Source organism: Battus philenor, unplaced genomic scaffold (genome assembly GCF_028537555.1).
Source record: "Battus philenor isolate CCGP_79_NKW_IND1 unplaced genomic scaffold, ilBatPhil1.0.hap1 SCAF_12, whole genome shotgun sequence".
Classification (NCBI taxonomy): domain Eukaryota; kingdom Metazoa; phylum Arthropoda; class Insecta; order Lepidoptera; family Papilionidae; genus Battus; species Battus philenor.
The window spans coordinates 11207421-11223936 of NW_027181674.1; the positions used below are offsets into that span (position 1 = coordinate 11207421).

The following is a 16516-nucleotide window of genomic DNA, read 5'->3' on the forward strand; positions in this document are numbered from 1 at the left end:
TATGATATTTAGTGTCTCCGCAAATAAATACCTTTATTTACGTGCTTACACTTCTGACCTATCGCTATGTTTCCTTGGTTCATCCCGACCCTAGCAGCCGATAACCTTCTCGTGCGTCATCTGCGTATCGAACTACACAATAGCACGCGCTCTTGTCTTATTTACATACATACATAGTTTTGCATTGCTACAGAGGAGAATACTAAAAGTTTATAACGATCAGGTATTATAGAATATTGGCTATAGGAGTTTTTTGTGATAAGTTTTCTAACAACACTTTCGCGTTTGTTATATAGGATTGCCACTGCCCACGAACAATTTTGCAAAGAACGGGTAACAACATCCTCTGCTTACCACAACACTGTGATCGCCAACCCGTCTGAAAAGTGTGGCGATTATGGTAAATTTTTATAGATATCATAGGGGAGAGCCTCGCAGGGTGCCTGTATGAGCAGAAAATGCGACGTCAACCTTTTCATGCAAAGACGTTTCTTGTCGCCTAACAATAAAACGTGCGTTCTATCATAGAACTCGGTGATTAAATGCGCCGTAAAAAATGAAATTATGGGACATATGATTCTTAGACCTCGTGGTGGTTTATATAAATTATTGTAAAACATTACAATGTGGTTCAGTTCAAGTAGCAACACAATAACAGCTGGAACGTTTGGCCTCGCACTCAATTTATTGTGTAAAAAGCTGTCTAACGAGAATCACGAATGACAAATGACAAAAAATTGTATCAGGTTTGACGTTAACGGTAAGCAAAAAAAAAAAAAACGTGCTTCATAATGGCCGTGGTTCTTCGAACACGAAATATATTAGACATTTCGTGTTCGAAGTTCGCAAAGTTCGTGAATAAGTTGTAGAAATTGATATAAAATAATAGGTGCCCATACATATCAGAGCTATAAATAAAATAACAGATGTAGAATAAATATCACGGAGTGCGATTGTTTTATCAAATACGTGCAAAGTTATCATATGTATTTGAACTTGTTCCTTACCCTAAAAATGGAGTTTTCTCATAATTGTAGACAAAACATGATCTAGAGCGTGACGAAAAACGTAAACCTAAAAAAATGTTTTATTTATAACACGACTCCGAAACTTAATAATAAATCAAAGAGCAACCCCTATTTGATATTTTAACTCTGCATCAAATCTGTTTAAATATAATAAACTATTTTTAATTTTTCAAAATATTTATTTAATAATCAAAACATAAAATTCTTGACATGAAATTTGTCTTACTAAAATATTAGAGTTTCTTTTTGCAGAATTCAAAAATATTTTTATAATTTGAACTTTTGGACAGTATAAATTTCTTGTGAAGTTGATAGTTTTCTTTATATATGCTTACACAAGATTGCTTATGATTTTTAAGTACAGCTTGAAACAATTGCAATATCGTTTACTGTACGTTTAGAAGAGCGTTTAATTAACTGCTCATAATTATCTTCGACCATGACTTCAATTATTATTGTTTCAAAATCTAAAATCAAAGTCCAAAGGATTGGACAGACCTTAGCTGCGTACAAAGTTCAATCAAGCGGTCGAATGCACGCAATAACTGTAGATAGCGGTATTATTTTGTTAATAAATTATTAATACTGCGGGGTTTGAGATAGGATCCATTATGTGTAACCATGTGTCATCATGTATCTTAAAAATATGAAATAATGATTTATGACATGATATTTATACAACTATGTATTTTTTGTTGTCGCCGCAATTCATCGAAGCGAAGTATTATATCCGTAATAATATGACATTATAGGCATTTCATAAACAGACTTATAATAATAACAGGCGTTTAGATAGTAGTAACATATTGTCACACGACCTGTGCTATCAGATTTAATAAAGGCATATTTAAATATTAAGTAAGCATCTGGCATCTGGATACGTATCTTTTGTAATGCGATGAAACTAAAGCCTCACCGAAATAAAACGTCCTGTCTATAAGCTACGGTTTTTATAAGGATACTAGCTGATCCCGCAAACGTTGTTTTGCAAAAAAAATTGATATTTTAATTTACAAATAAAAAATAAGGGTTGATCGTAGAGAAATGAAAATTTATGGTTGTATGTATTCTTGTATGCTGTATCATAAAAAAAATAAAAACAAAAAATTTCGTTAAAAAAATAAAAAAAAATTTTAAGTGTGAACAAACTTTATCACTTAGGGGTATAGAAAATAGATAGTAGCCGATTCTCAGACCTACTGAATACGCATATTAAATTTGGTAAAAATCAGTCAAGCCGTTTCAGAGGAGTTCAAGTTCGAACACCCGTGACACGAGAATTTTATATATTAGATTAGTGTAAAACTCCACTTCCCTTCTACGATGTGAGTTAAACTTGACATTTTTAATCCATACAGCTTCCCTTTTATCAAGTGTTTCTTTTTTCCCTTTATATTTACACTTTCTTTTATTTTTACCATCGACTTCCAGATATTGCTTTCTCTGAAGAGTAAAGTAATGAACAATTGTTAGTGAAAATATTATTTTTAATTCTATCACGTGTACCAGCTCCAATAAAGCCTACATCATTTATATGAAGTATCCCCCTTCTTCCGTAAGTCATAATATTTTATCAAAAAAATCATATGGTTATAAATATTAATAAAATAATATTTAATAACATTATTTTTTCACACAGTTTTATTCGTCAAATAGGATTATGTTATTTTACGTTTATATGGATAGGATTAAGTTGAAGATAAATGAGATTTAGATATTTTCTTTATAATAATAATAAGTACTACTGGTTTCGTTATAGCGTGACTTTTGATTGTGACGAAAAAACGTAAAGCAGAGCTCTACGGTAGTCACCTTGAAATAAGTGATGAGCTCGCTAATCTTGTAGTAATTACTGTTCAAGCAAGCCCTGCCGAACTGGAAATACTGCTTGGTGGTGGTAATATAGGCGTCGGTCGTATCCACTAGTCGCCCAAGTTTACAATTGTAAACTTATAGTATTAAAAATTTACTCTCAGGAATCATATCGAGTAATTGGGTTTGAATTCGATTTTATTAGTAATGGTCTTGATATCACGACTTTTATGCTACGAGTATATATGGGGAGGCCAAGCTAATTGATAGACGGAGCCATTTTCAAAAATTTATAAATTTTCGCGAGAGTATTTTAAAGAATGCAAAAAATGTATAAAAAATTAAAAGAAATTATATTTCTTTTAAAACACAAATAAAAGTACAACGTTTGTGTATGGGAAAATAAAAAAAATAACTATTTCACGTAACATGTTATTTCTTCAAAATTTTGTGAAGAAATATTTGTAGCTAGCAATTTTAAAATTAAAATGAAATAATACAAAGAAGGAAAGGGAACTCTGGTACATATGACAAGAGCCACAAATAATCTTACAAAGAGCTGTATTAGGCTCGCGTGCAGGTTGGCCACCCCTGCTATATAACATTTTGTTATAAACATTAAATAGCTGAGGCTACTGAAAGAGCTCGCAAGCATACTATCAAAAAAAGAGGTTTAGACTAAGTGCCCGCGGCCACTTTCAATCCGCGGAAACCATAAATGTCAAGCAAACATAAACGGACCGTACGTAAAAAATATGTAACACAAGTACGCAGTAAATATTTACTAAGCTAACATGATCTAGGATTTTTTAAGGAACAGAAGTGTTTGAAATGAACAGCAGTAACAAAGCGATAAAGACTGAGAATTGCGATCACGTTGTACATTATTTATATAAGATTCCCAGTGCTCACAAACAAGTTTCCAAGAGGATGGGCAGCCTACCAGATACCACACCAAAATCGCCAATTCGCCTGCCAAGCGTGACAATTATATTATATTCCCCTAATAGATATCTTTGGGTGCCTATACCTTGGAGTGGGCTTCTATGAGCTGAAACAACGACGACGAGAAGTGTTTACATTGTGCATTTACTAAAACATGTCACACGTTAGTTTAAATATAAATGTGATGTTTTAATCATTTCCCGCTTTGTTTATGATAACATAACGCACAATGGACCATGTGTAATACTCATGAATAACGCATTACGTGTTCGCGGAACAAATGCCTTGTGAAGAATATAACGCAAGGTCTCAATTTCGTGCACAACGTATTATGTTAAAATACTAATATTTATTTTGTAGTTAGAAGCGACCAAGGCTATATTAATAATCTTAATTACCAAATATGCATTAAAACGTAATATATTTTTGTTTTTAATTTGCAAAACCATTACCACTACTTTTAAATTTTCAATTCAGATATAAAGAGTTACAGGTTTGAAAATTTTATATTTCACATAATTTTCTTAGAAAAAAAAATACATGTCATATATATTCTTCATTAGAAATAAAACAAAATATTCCACGATAAAAAAAAAATATTTTACTCATCAAATGATTTGTCATTGTTGTGCTAATTAAAAAACTGGTATGATTGTACAATTCTCAACGAATTATGTCAGCAGGAAGTAACTTCTGCGGTTCATCGAAACCATTGTTTTGTCAATTTCGGTGTCCCACAAATTGTGACCTATATCGTCTATCAGCTGTTGTGACGTCACGCGTTCACTGACTTCGCGATAAAGTCGCGATGGTAGCTAATTTGTATGGCGAACGTCCAAGCGCGCACGTGCTCTCTTTGTTTTGAGCCATCTACCAGCGGGGGCAAGGAACTTTACGAGATTTCCCGCGCAAAATTGTGTTAAATGCACATTTTATTTGTTGTTCTTTATATCAACGACATGTGCAAGACTGTTAAATACAGTTAAAAAGTAACTTTCGTTTACGTGATAAACTCACAATAATAAAAAAATCAAAAATAAGTTTTTTTTTAAACTTGAGATGTTTTCGAAAAAAAAAATCAATGAAAGTTGCTGTTTTTAAACAATACTGACATTAACTTAGAATAGAATGTTTGTTATAATTTATGTAGAAAGATATTATTTCTACATAAATTATAACAAACATTCTAAAAAAATGTATTTTATTTAAAGTGTTAGTTCCAATAACGAGACACATAATAATATATAAATAAAATGACATCCTCGAACAATATAAATGAAATATACTACTTTGGTAGCAGATTTAATTATGTGATAGGCGTGGCAGTTTACACAATGCTACAACTGTACAGACTGTTCTAGGACGTAAGATGTTTATTCCGTTTATTTATTACAGTGTCATGATTGTTTTAGTGCAACCGCACTAAAATAATCAATTTAAGATAATGAAATATTGTTATATATGTGTTTACACTTAGTAACAACACCAATAATTATTTAGGACAATATATCCACGCTACGATTTAATAGATAAACGAAAGGTTAAATATTTAGAACTTATCTAACTCACATATTATTAATTCCATTTAAAAATTTTTCATTGTATTGCGATAAAGATTGAATTATCCGTTTACAATAAAAACTGGACGGTTGTGTTCAATCATCGGTTTTTAAATCACAGTTGACTTTTTTAATTTTATATCACTTGATACACTGAATCCTATACTTCGAAGGTTTACGTAGTTATCTAAATGTAAACAAGATACTAATGTCAAATTTTACATTTTAAGGGACTATAAGTATTTTATATTGTGATCAATTTATAATATACACAATATAGATACATTTTTCGCGAGAAATAGGTTCCATCTCTAATTTTCTCTCTCTATTTCTCGGAGGAAGTGAAGGGTGTTTCGTTCTTTTTTGTTTATAGTCTAGTAAAAAATATAAAACGAATCAAATACATATATAAAACAACATACCTTTTGGATCGGAGTGTTACTGCTGCTCATATAGCACTTGCAGATTCTCTTTTAAAATAGCGAAGCTCTCGGCTAGGGCCGCTATTTACTACTGTTTCACCGAATGTGGAGCCTGCCGATTTCTTCGATCGCTTCAGTGGACGCCCCGTGAAGTGACTAGGCTCAAAAACCCCAACAGGGGGACCTGGGCTTGGGCTGTGACTTGTCGATAATACCTGCTTAGCATTCCGACACAAGAGCGCCCAAGAGCGCCCAACCTCGACTTATTTAGTTGCCATTGCCTGGCTATCATCACTATCATTTTAGAAAGCGTTAACATTGGGAGAAGAAGTGACTGAAGGAACTTCAGCAAAGCTTCTATCTAGTATGATCGGGGGTTGGCGTGGCCCTGCGATAAACGATCCGACCTCTTTTCCGACGGGATAACGGTTGGTTATCTAATGGCGACGATGACGGTGTGCAGTGTACGGGGTTTTATGGTCCCCGCTGTTGGTGCCCTCTTGTTCCCCTATCTCGCGTGGGACAGGGACTTTTTAATTCTAGTAATTTATTCATTTCTTTTTTTATTATTATTATCATTCTTCTCTTTCATATCATCTTATCTGTCGCACTATTTCTTTCATTCTACAATTTTCCCATTTCATTTCATTCCATTAGCCATACATTCATCCTCAACCACATATATACATTCTAGGTTTCCTTACCATTCTATTTTGCAACATTATTTATTTTTACCTACTGCAAGTGTACGGGGTTTGTCTTATTGTCATCGCATCGTTTGGAAACTCGAGTACGTGTCTCGATGTCAGGACGGTGCAACCTTTAGATGTACCTTGTGTGATTTTATTGTAGGTGGAGGGACCTACAATCAATCGAATTTGTGTGTTGAACGACAGAGTCAAAGTAATTAATTGATGTCCAATTTAGGAACAGGACGATTGTTAGCAGTTCCAAGTCTACTTGTAGGTCTTTATTGTGTATGTACCATGTTGCACACGTTATTTTATGCATGAACATATTCTTTATGACCTGAAGTCAATCAAAAACACGCGGGGATAGCATGCGCGAAGCACGGGCATGCGTGGGTGTGAACCGGTCTGATTACAGCTTTATAGAGTATCACTTTATTCTACAGTGATATTTTACTACCGCTATTTAGTAATGGATGGCGGCCGAGCACGAAATTAAAATTGAGTTTTTCATCTAGGACGACGCCTAGATAGCTAGTTTATGTCACCTATGGTACTGTACTGCAGTACAACTAACGGCCGCTATCTTGCGCTTTGAAAAGAGCATTACCGAGCTTTTGGATAAATAAATTTCGATCCTCCATTTCCGGAACCATCATCCTAATACGTTGGCTACGGTCTAGAGGTGTTTTATGTTGGAGTGGCAAAAAGTAATTTCAAAGGATAAGTAATTTTAATATATATAAAAAGTTTTTCGAAATTGCTAGAACTGATGGTCGTAGTAGTTAAATACTAAAACAATTACGTTTATTAAACAATACGACTGTAAAATGGATCGCATTATTATTTGTTTAGCACTTCAAATAATGATTGACCGATACAAGTCCGGTTTCAACTGTGACGCGTTGTTATGTCAATGTCTATATTTTTGATTATTACGAAAAATAAAAAGGTCAGTTTATATAGTCTCGGACACTGATAATTATGTTGATATTTTCCTTTCTAAAGCTAGTTTTTTTTACCTCCTTTAATTTAGCGTTAAGGAAAAATATGAAATAAAGTGACAATAGGTGTATAATGATCGTTCACGGAAGTTCCGTCAGAAATTAATAGACATGTAATAGTTTATCATTAGCGTATTATCGGCGTGTGTTTTGAAAACTAAAAACTAGAAAATTTAAAAGTACACCGATATTTTTATTTACAATTCATTTTGTGTGTTTTGTTTATTTGATTCAATGAAAATTTTTTAAGCATGACAAACCTTGCGTATAAAATGTGAGTCGAGTAGGAACCGGATTGTAAACTTGCTTCGTAGCACCGTAAGTTGCTCTTGAGGTTTGCCTGTAACTCATTACATTTATGTTCAAAAACGAGTCTTTGTCTTATTTCTTCTTTGTCTGGAATACATTTTATTTTGTAAATACTGAAAGTAAAAGATTCTTTCCGGCGTCTTCTAAATCTAAAGTGTCCGCTTAAGCGCCAGTCATGTTCTGATGAATATGAGTGGCGGGACACGAAGGTAAAAACACGTTGAGTGGTCTATTCTTAATATATCGTGTGCGTCTTTCCATTCACACCTCATGAAAATGTTTCTTTTTTATTTTTTACCTTCTCGGCGAATAACTTATGGTTGAAAAAAAGGTTTTGTATAAGATGACGCGGGTAATCCACTGTGAGGGTTTATTGATGGATGACTCATATACCAGTTTCGTCACTGTGATTTCTTTTACTCTTGCGAACAAAGGTGCCGGTCAAACAGGACACCAACGATCGTCAGCGGTATTTCTTAATCATTTGTCTACCATTGTACTCATGCAATAAGCGAACATAATTGTGTTCCGGTTTGCAGTATAGTGTAAGCTAATACACAATTGAGATAACAAGATATATATATTTCATTGCGGGCTATAATAAATGTGTTGAGGAAAATTATGTTTTATACTAGATGTAGGAAAAATTTCTTGTGACTTTGTTAGATCACTTATGATTACGTAACCGTATATCACGGAATCATTACAGATTGATTATAAAAAACTAAAACTCGGTACGCGTTTGTATAATTAACTTTTTTAACATCACACTATGTATACGTGACATTAATATTAATTTCTTAAAACAGTTAAAAAATCGAAATAAGATAAAAGATTATTTAAACGTTAATAATGAGCGTTAGAATCCATCAAACTGTTAAATCCATGTATATATTATACATAAGATACACCATCGATATAAATTTCTAAATGTCATAAAGCTTTATTTGGAAAAAGGTTGGCGATCAAGTATGGATGAGATATTGAATTTAAAATCCAGCATAACAATGCATACTGCTTCCACCTTTTTTCATATTCTCCCAGCAGTGGAAGAAAAGAGAAATAGATCGACGAAGAGGAAAATTTATTATTACGCTGACAGATGTTTGAATAAGCCGTAAGGTAGGTCAAACATTTTTAGATTGCCTTTATTATAGACAAGTAAGTAATAAGACGTGTGTTACAATCATCATGATTAATGCTACAAGTACTCCTAGCAGTTCGGAGCTGAAGAATTTTCTACATACGTTATACTATGTTATGCTTTATTTGCTACGAGTATATAATAAGCTATTAATACAAGCAACTGGTAACAAGACTTTCTTCCTATTAATAGAAGAATATTATTTTTCATTTTTTATGTTGTTTTCTCTTCTGACCAAAAACATAATTTTAAAATAATTATATTTAAATACGTGACTATGTTAATGATGTAAAACAAGCAATGTTATTCAACAAGCACAACGCACGTTGTCTATCTACCTTTTTAAAGTCGTTGAAATACGCTAGATTCAGGCTGCGTCCTAAACATCTTATAGTAATTCTTTGCGGGAGGCTTTTTTCTGAGTAATAATTGGATTAAAACAACATTGTAAGTATTTTGCTCGCACTTCACAAGCTATTATAATTTTTATGTTATTATGTTTTATTTACTTGTATTTAGTCTATATAAGTTATCTATACTAATTTGTTTGTATAATGAGGCTTGCAATTAATATTTATAGGAACATTGCAAATGCATTTTTTTACAATTTCATTTTTTTAACCTTTATAATTCCGTAAGTCTTAACTAAAATTATCCCCTGTCTGTCTGTTTTGAAGAAAACAATTTTTAATGTTATTATTTTATTACAAACCTGCATAAATCTAAGTACACTATTAAGAATAAAAAACTTAAATAGTTTCGAAAACTCAATATAAAGAAGTTAATTAAAGAAATAAACAAAGAAAACACATAATTGCTATTTATTGTGTTTTCTTGGTTTAATTATATATGCATATAAGTAAATTAAAACGTAAAATAGAAAAAAAATTGGCGAACAAAAAATGATTCAGATTTAAAATTGTAATTAAAATATTATCAATGTAAATATAAAATATATTGCTGTTTTAAGAATTAATTTGTTATTCAGATACAATTTAACCTTGTCATTTATAACACGAAATAATCTAATGCGCTATTTATCGCTATTACATGTTATCTACGAACCATCGCCGGCATACCTAAGCAAGTATAAACAGCTGGAGATATATTTTATTACCCCGCGATCCTAATTACGAATAGGGGTCATGTCCGGGTTCTCGCCCATTGATCGGACTGCGACATTCGCCAATACACACGTGTAGGACCACCAGCTTACAAATCAAATTATTGGGACATCGTAGTTGTATATTTTAAAATCCCTGGCGGTAATAATTGGTTTCAATATTTGTGTCTACCGGTGGTTATTTATTAAAGATTTAAATATTTGTAGAACTATACATTAATATCATTGGATCTAAACAAATTTTGTATTAACATAATTTTGGAAAACTATTGGTGTAAAGTATATTTTTCATTTGAAGCTACGGCACTTCTCAAACTAAAAAAAGCCAAGCTTACAAGTTACGTTTTGCCAACAAATATAGACAAAGCTCTTATGTCCATCTATTTATAATATTAATAGGATTTTATGGTCTAAAGTATTTGGTGTTTATTTCGGCCGGAGCAAAGACATTTGGTATTTAGAAAAGCATGTACTTTGTAAGTAATTTTCATTTTTATATGATTAAACGTCTAATTTATTTTACATATTATATAACTATATTTATTCTAATTTAATTTCTTGCACGTGGTCACTCTAAATATGTCTGTTATAAGAATTGATAATAACGATGATAAGTATCTTTAGAAATGTATTACCAGATATGCACGTTATATATTCATGTCATTGCATACTTCTTTTACGAAGACGTTTAATCTCTAGAGATAACTTTTAATTTATTATAATTTAATCTTTAATTCGTAACATAAGATTTTGAGGTAGATTTTTATTTTGAAGCGTATTATGGGATTTGTCACTTAAACGGTTTTTTTTGTTTCGTGTATATAAAATTTCACACTTATATTTCAGAGGTTGAGTATTGTTTTGTATCAATTTTAATTCGCAAAGTAGCCTTTCTTTGTGTAGTTATTAATTATTAACCAAATCGCTAATAAAATGAAAAACGTTTTATTAAATTCGTGGGTTAGAGAAAGTAATTAGTTAGAATCTAATAAGAACAATTTCTTTCAAAAAATTTTAAGCCAATACAAACAATTACTCATCTATAATTATATTAATAATAATGATTCCTAATATCTCCGTACGATTATTTAACATAACATTTTTAAAAACTAACCAAAAAATTTAGATAATAATCATATAAATTTGTATTTTGATAATTGCATAAACGCCAAAATTATTAAAATTTCTTATCTAATGCTACTTATACACATTTACAGGTGCAAACAAAATGTAAGCATCAAATAATAAGTAGATTTTGTCACAAGAAAGTCAAATTGTTAAAATATATATTGAACTGAAATTACATCAATAACAATATTATTAAAAATAATTACGAAGAGTACAAAACAACGTAAAAAATACGGAGATTGGTTAAGTAATGTCAGTAATAGATAAATTATATTACAACTTGAAGTTTAGAAACGATCTAATAAGGAATACACAGTGCACTTGACGTCACTTTGTGGTAGATAACAAAAAGTGAAATAATAGGTGGAATATAATTATTAAATTATCTGATACAGTAAAAAGTTGATGGAAAACATCGAGGAAAACAGTCAATTATCTGTGTGGCAAAGTCCAGCTGTTGCTGGAGAGGAAGTTCATGGCCGCCTTCATCATAATGTCGTTAACGATTAAAATGTTAAGTAGGCTCAGTGGAAATTTATGCACCATTCTACTTAGGTTCGAATTCTTAGTATTTTGTCTTATAAAGTTATTTGTAAATCTATCGAAACAGTTAATTTTAAAACTCTCTGATTTCCAAAAAACATCCAAAATTATTTTTTTTTTGAATAGTTCATTAGTTGTGATTAACGTTTTAGTATTTAAGATTAAGTAGAGAATTTAGAATATAATATAGTATCAGTTACGCTACGGACAAAAATGAAGCGCAGTAGTTATGTTCAAATAAGATTTGGCCCTAATGTGACAACAATTCTGTCTTTTTTTGACAAGTTTTTTGATACATATTTTTTTCTTAACTTTTTTTTTCCATTCCTTCATTTATTCTTATCTCTGTCATATATTCTTACAAACACATCAATGATATAAGAGCAATCATATCATTTGTATTTGAATCAATTTAATGTGTCTTTTAGCTATGAACCAAGGTTCCAATAGTTTTCCTAATACAAATATAAAGAGGGACTTCGATAGAAACATGCGCCAATGTTTTGAAACTGTACAGTCAGCAACCTACGACTGAATGTAATCTGATACTTGTTTGTAACCATTAATTTTGCGGCGTTCACATACGGCGACGATCAGCGACGCATATGCTTCGGTTATACATATTCATAATGCATAATAACTAATTATAGAGATGTGTTATTAATTAAACAAAGGCTGTTCCAAAAATTTTTATGACTATATTAGAAAAAACGTAAAATGGAGTCTGGATGAGATTTACTTTCTGAATTTTAAAAGCCGCTATGGACACATGTTGACAAATTTACACACTTTTACACTGTTATTACTATTGCTATTGAGTTCAAATATCTTGAATAGTGCTGCAAAGATATGAAAGAAATTAATTAATTACCCTATGTGTTTATATAACGCGCTTTATTAGAAGTTTTTGTGCTTAATAATAGAACAGAATAGAACTGAAAATGTACTAATGAAATCGAGTGAAATTAATATGTTTTGGTAGAGGAAAAGGCCGGTCTACCTTGTATGTGGACGGTCTGTGATATTCACTCCTGAACGTTAAAGGCCACCGCGGCCATCTGTTACTGAGAAACGTCTTTAGATTTTGGTTATCGCAATTACCACATTTTGAAATTAGAATAATTAGATAAAATATTCCTGTAACTTTTCTGTAAGCCAATTTCATTTACGATTAAATTTTATTATGTTCTACTCTTAACACTTTTATTTATAACCCAACAAAAGTTGAAAAAGTTATGTGATTGTTGTTTGTACAAACATTAATTTGTTTATTAAAACAAAGTAATAATTTTGATCGACATATAGTTTTATATTAACTCGTCAGTAAAATTTCTAAGGCCTGTAGTTGAATTAGTTTCGTATCTATGTATGATTTTTCATCAAACGGCTTTCTTATTTTAAACTTTCGCGTTAATATGGCTTGGAACAAATCAATTTGTAGCGATATGCCTATGCCTATGGCCATCGTTGCCGTTATTCAAGGTTTTCTGATAAGTAGCGTTTTATATGCATTTACTAACTTTGGTGCTTATTTAGTCTGGGTAAGAGCTATTTTACAGAGTAGTTTGTAAATTTGTTCTTTGCGCAGTTACTGAGAACTGCCTTGATATTGTGGTAATTCCAACATTTATACCTTGTTTTGAAATTAGAACAATTAGATACGATGTTGAGTAGAAACATGCACACTGCATTATGAGTTTATTCATTGAGACGTCTCTAAGGGCCTCTCCTACATATTTTGGTTCTTATGACATGCTATATAATAAATTAAAGGGCTGAAAATTTACAAAATGTTTGAAATAAGAAATAGTTCACATTTTCATCGCATTTCATTAACATCGATGCTATACTTTTCTTAACAATGTCGGAAGTCTACAGACATGTAGATTATATCACTGTCGTTATAATAGCTTTTCATGTTTATAAACATATTTTACTTCCTTGATTACAACTTTTTATTTACAGAACTTCAATAGTAAAATAAATACAAAAAGCGTGTATTTCCTGAAATATGTCTTAGTATGTGGCTTAGTATGATGCCATAGCTTCCAGTAGTAGTTTAAGCACTTAATGTGGCAATCAATAAATTTAGGACTATACCACGACGTTTAATGGTCAAATATTTTCAAATAATACAATTGTTTTTTCTTGATATAGTTTTCTATTTTTTTCGAATATCGAATGTGTTAATTTATAACCCCAGCGTCTATCATAAAAAGACCCGAGCACGTATTTGTGCCAAGGTTGAGACAGTGAACGACTTACTGAGGTAAACGTACCTCTTATTATACTTATGACACATGTTTCTACAAAATAGATATCAACTTCACAAAGCTATTATAGCCATAAGGGACATTTTGAGGTCATTTCACTTATAAATTAAAACATTAAGATTTATTCGACACAAGTATGTTCGCTATATTATTTACAGTGTATATTTATTTATTACGTATAGATAATAAACTAATAAAACATTGTAGTGAAAATACTTGTAATAGAGAATAAAATACAATGATTGAAACCGATAAACTATAATCAGTGTCATAGCTAAATTACATATGTTTGTTTAGAGATTACATAGAAACTAAACTCAAACATGTACTTCTATTTGTCCAAGAATAACTAATCTCATTTAATTATAACTTTCAGAGCTTGTGAGACGGCTTTTTTTGTACAAATGAGGGCAATTTTGTGAGACGTGATTCATGTATTTTGAGTACAGCGACGTTCACCTGACATTTCAAGACAGCAGACAACTCATTTTGCATCACCGCCTAGTACAAATAGGACTTAAGTATGAAACGGAATGCTGTGTAAATTCTGAGTGTCTAAACTCAGAACATAAATGTACGTTCGTTTGCTCTCACTCATATATATATATATATATATGTACATATATATATATATATATAGCAAGTCCATTAGTGTATGTATATAGTATATGTATATATATAGTAGTCCATTCGTGTTTTGTTGTTCCAAAACGCTGAGCATGTAAAAATTTTAGTCGCTTTAAAGCTACCAAAATCGATCAGAATAGAATTGTACAAATTTGCGCAGAAAAAGAATTCCTTTGCAGTAAATATCAGTATCGCGCACTTTACAAAAATTAATTATGAGAAAAACTATATGTAGGTAATGTACAACGATAAGTCTAGTTTGTCGAAATAAAAAAAAAATTGGATCAAAATAAAGATTAAGCATTATTTATTTTATGTGATTTTTACGCAATTTTTGTTATAAGCATTAATCGCTACCGGCTTTAGTTATATAAACACGAATGAAACTGCGAGAAGAACTAATCAAAAATGATGTTTATAAACTCATCTCTCACGCATGAGTGGGAGATGTTCGTTAATCGAACGAGTTGCAATAGTAGCGTTCTTGTCAGTATCTCACTGACACCGCAATGTAAACGGCTAATTGTTTCACTTCAAAATATCGCAATGACGCTCCATCAGCATCGAACAAAGAGCGTTTACGCCAGACCCTTTGTTTCTTTGTTAACGATCCATTCGCTACTTTGTCATCTCGTCTGCGAGTCAATTTCGATAGGAATAACGTTCAGAAACGCTTAACTTTACTTGTGAATCTCTTCTAGTAATCATTAAATTATGGGTTTATTAATGAAGAAAAAATAAAATTTATATAAATGTTTTGTATTTAACGTATTCAATCAATTTACATAAATTATTTATTTGCATCAGAAACGTTATAAATATTGTAATTCTTTTCCGTTAAAATTTAGACAAATCATGAAATCATGATACGTGTTGTATTAATTTTTATTACCGGTTTTAAAGATAAAAGACCAAAAAATATCAGCATTGTACATTCAAATGTAAAGGTTAAGTTTAATTTAATGATAATTGTAGAAGAATTTTCTTAAAACATTTTTGTAAACAGTTAGGATCATAAACCAATTTGTTTACATTTCGTTAATACGTCAAGAAAACGTAAGTTTTTTGTTGTAATGAATAAGTAGTTGTAATGGTATCTGATTATCTTCCATGGAAACAGATACCGATGAGTCATAAGTTAGTATTGTTTTGGTGTTTATTAAATGAATATTAGAAAACTTAGGTGTCATATGCTTAAGGCTGTCAAAGAAATTGTTTCTATACTTTATTTTTGCACAAAACCTTGGCGTGACACTTTCAATTGTTCTTTGTGACTAATGTCGTAAGTAATAATAATTTCTTTGTATTGTTTTCAAACTTCAATAACTAATGTTGTTGCTTTATTAGCATTTACAGACCCCGCGGGCTTAAAGCGACAGGGCGGAAATGGTGTGTAGTCTAAATCTCGATTTGTTTAGCAAAGTCAAGGCTCCCTCGGCAGCCTCCGCAAGGGCAACAGCCCGACAAACATACTCTAATTACCGCATTGAAAATTTTTAGATGTTTTTTTAAATAACTCAAATCCTTTGCGTAGTTTTGGTTGTTTATTTTAATTCGACGAATACCTTTATTGTCATTAGCTAATGCTATTAGCGCCTAAAAATCATCGTTTTATTAGTGGCAGAGCGAGTCGGTGCTTTATACGGACCTCTAGTAAGCTTACGGGTTTCCTCGTGGGTTTTAACCAAGGCGTCATGCTAGATATTCTAGCTGATTGGGAGACTGTCAAGCTCTTAAACAACTTAGACAGACGCTTCTTAGAATGACAGTTCCATAGTAACGCAAGGGCAAACATCAAATATTGGGTATCAAAGAGGTATGTGTCTAGTCACAATAGATAAATATTAAAAAACTGTTGCTGTGAAGTTAGTAAATAGTATTAAAATCTGTCATACCACGAGAACATGACG

General features: G+C 31.5%; 1 protein-coding gene across 1 annotated transcript in view; it reads right to left on the reverse strand.

Annotated features, from left to right (window-relative positions):
• The window catches only part of LOC137933094 (ATP-binding cassette subfamily G member 4), a 33177-nt gene that overhangs the window by 9793 nt on the left and 6868 nt on the right, over window positions 1-16516 (reverse strand). The window lies entirely within an intron of this gene.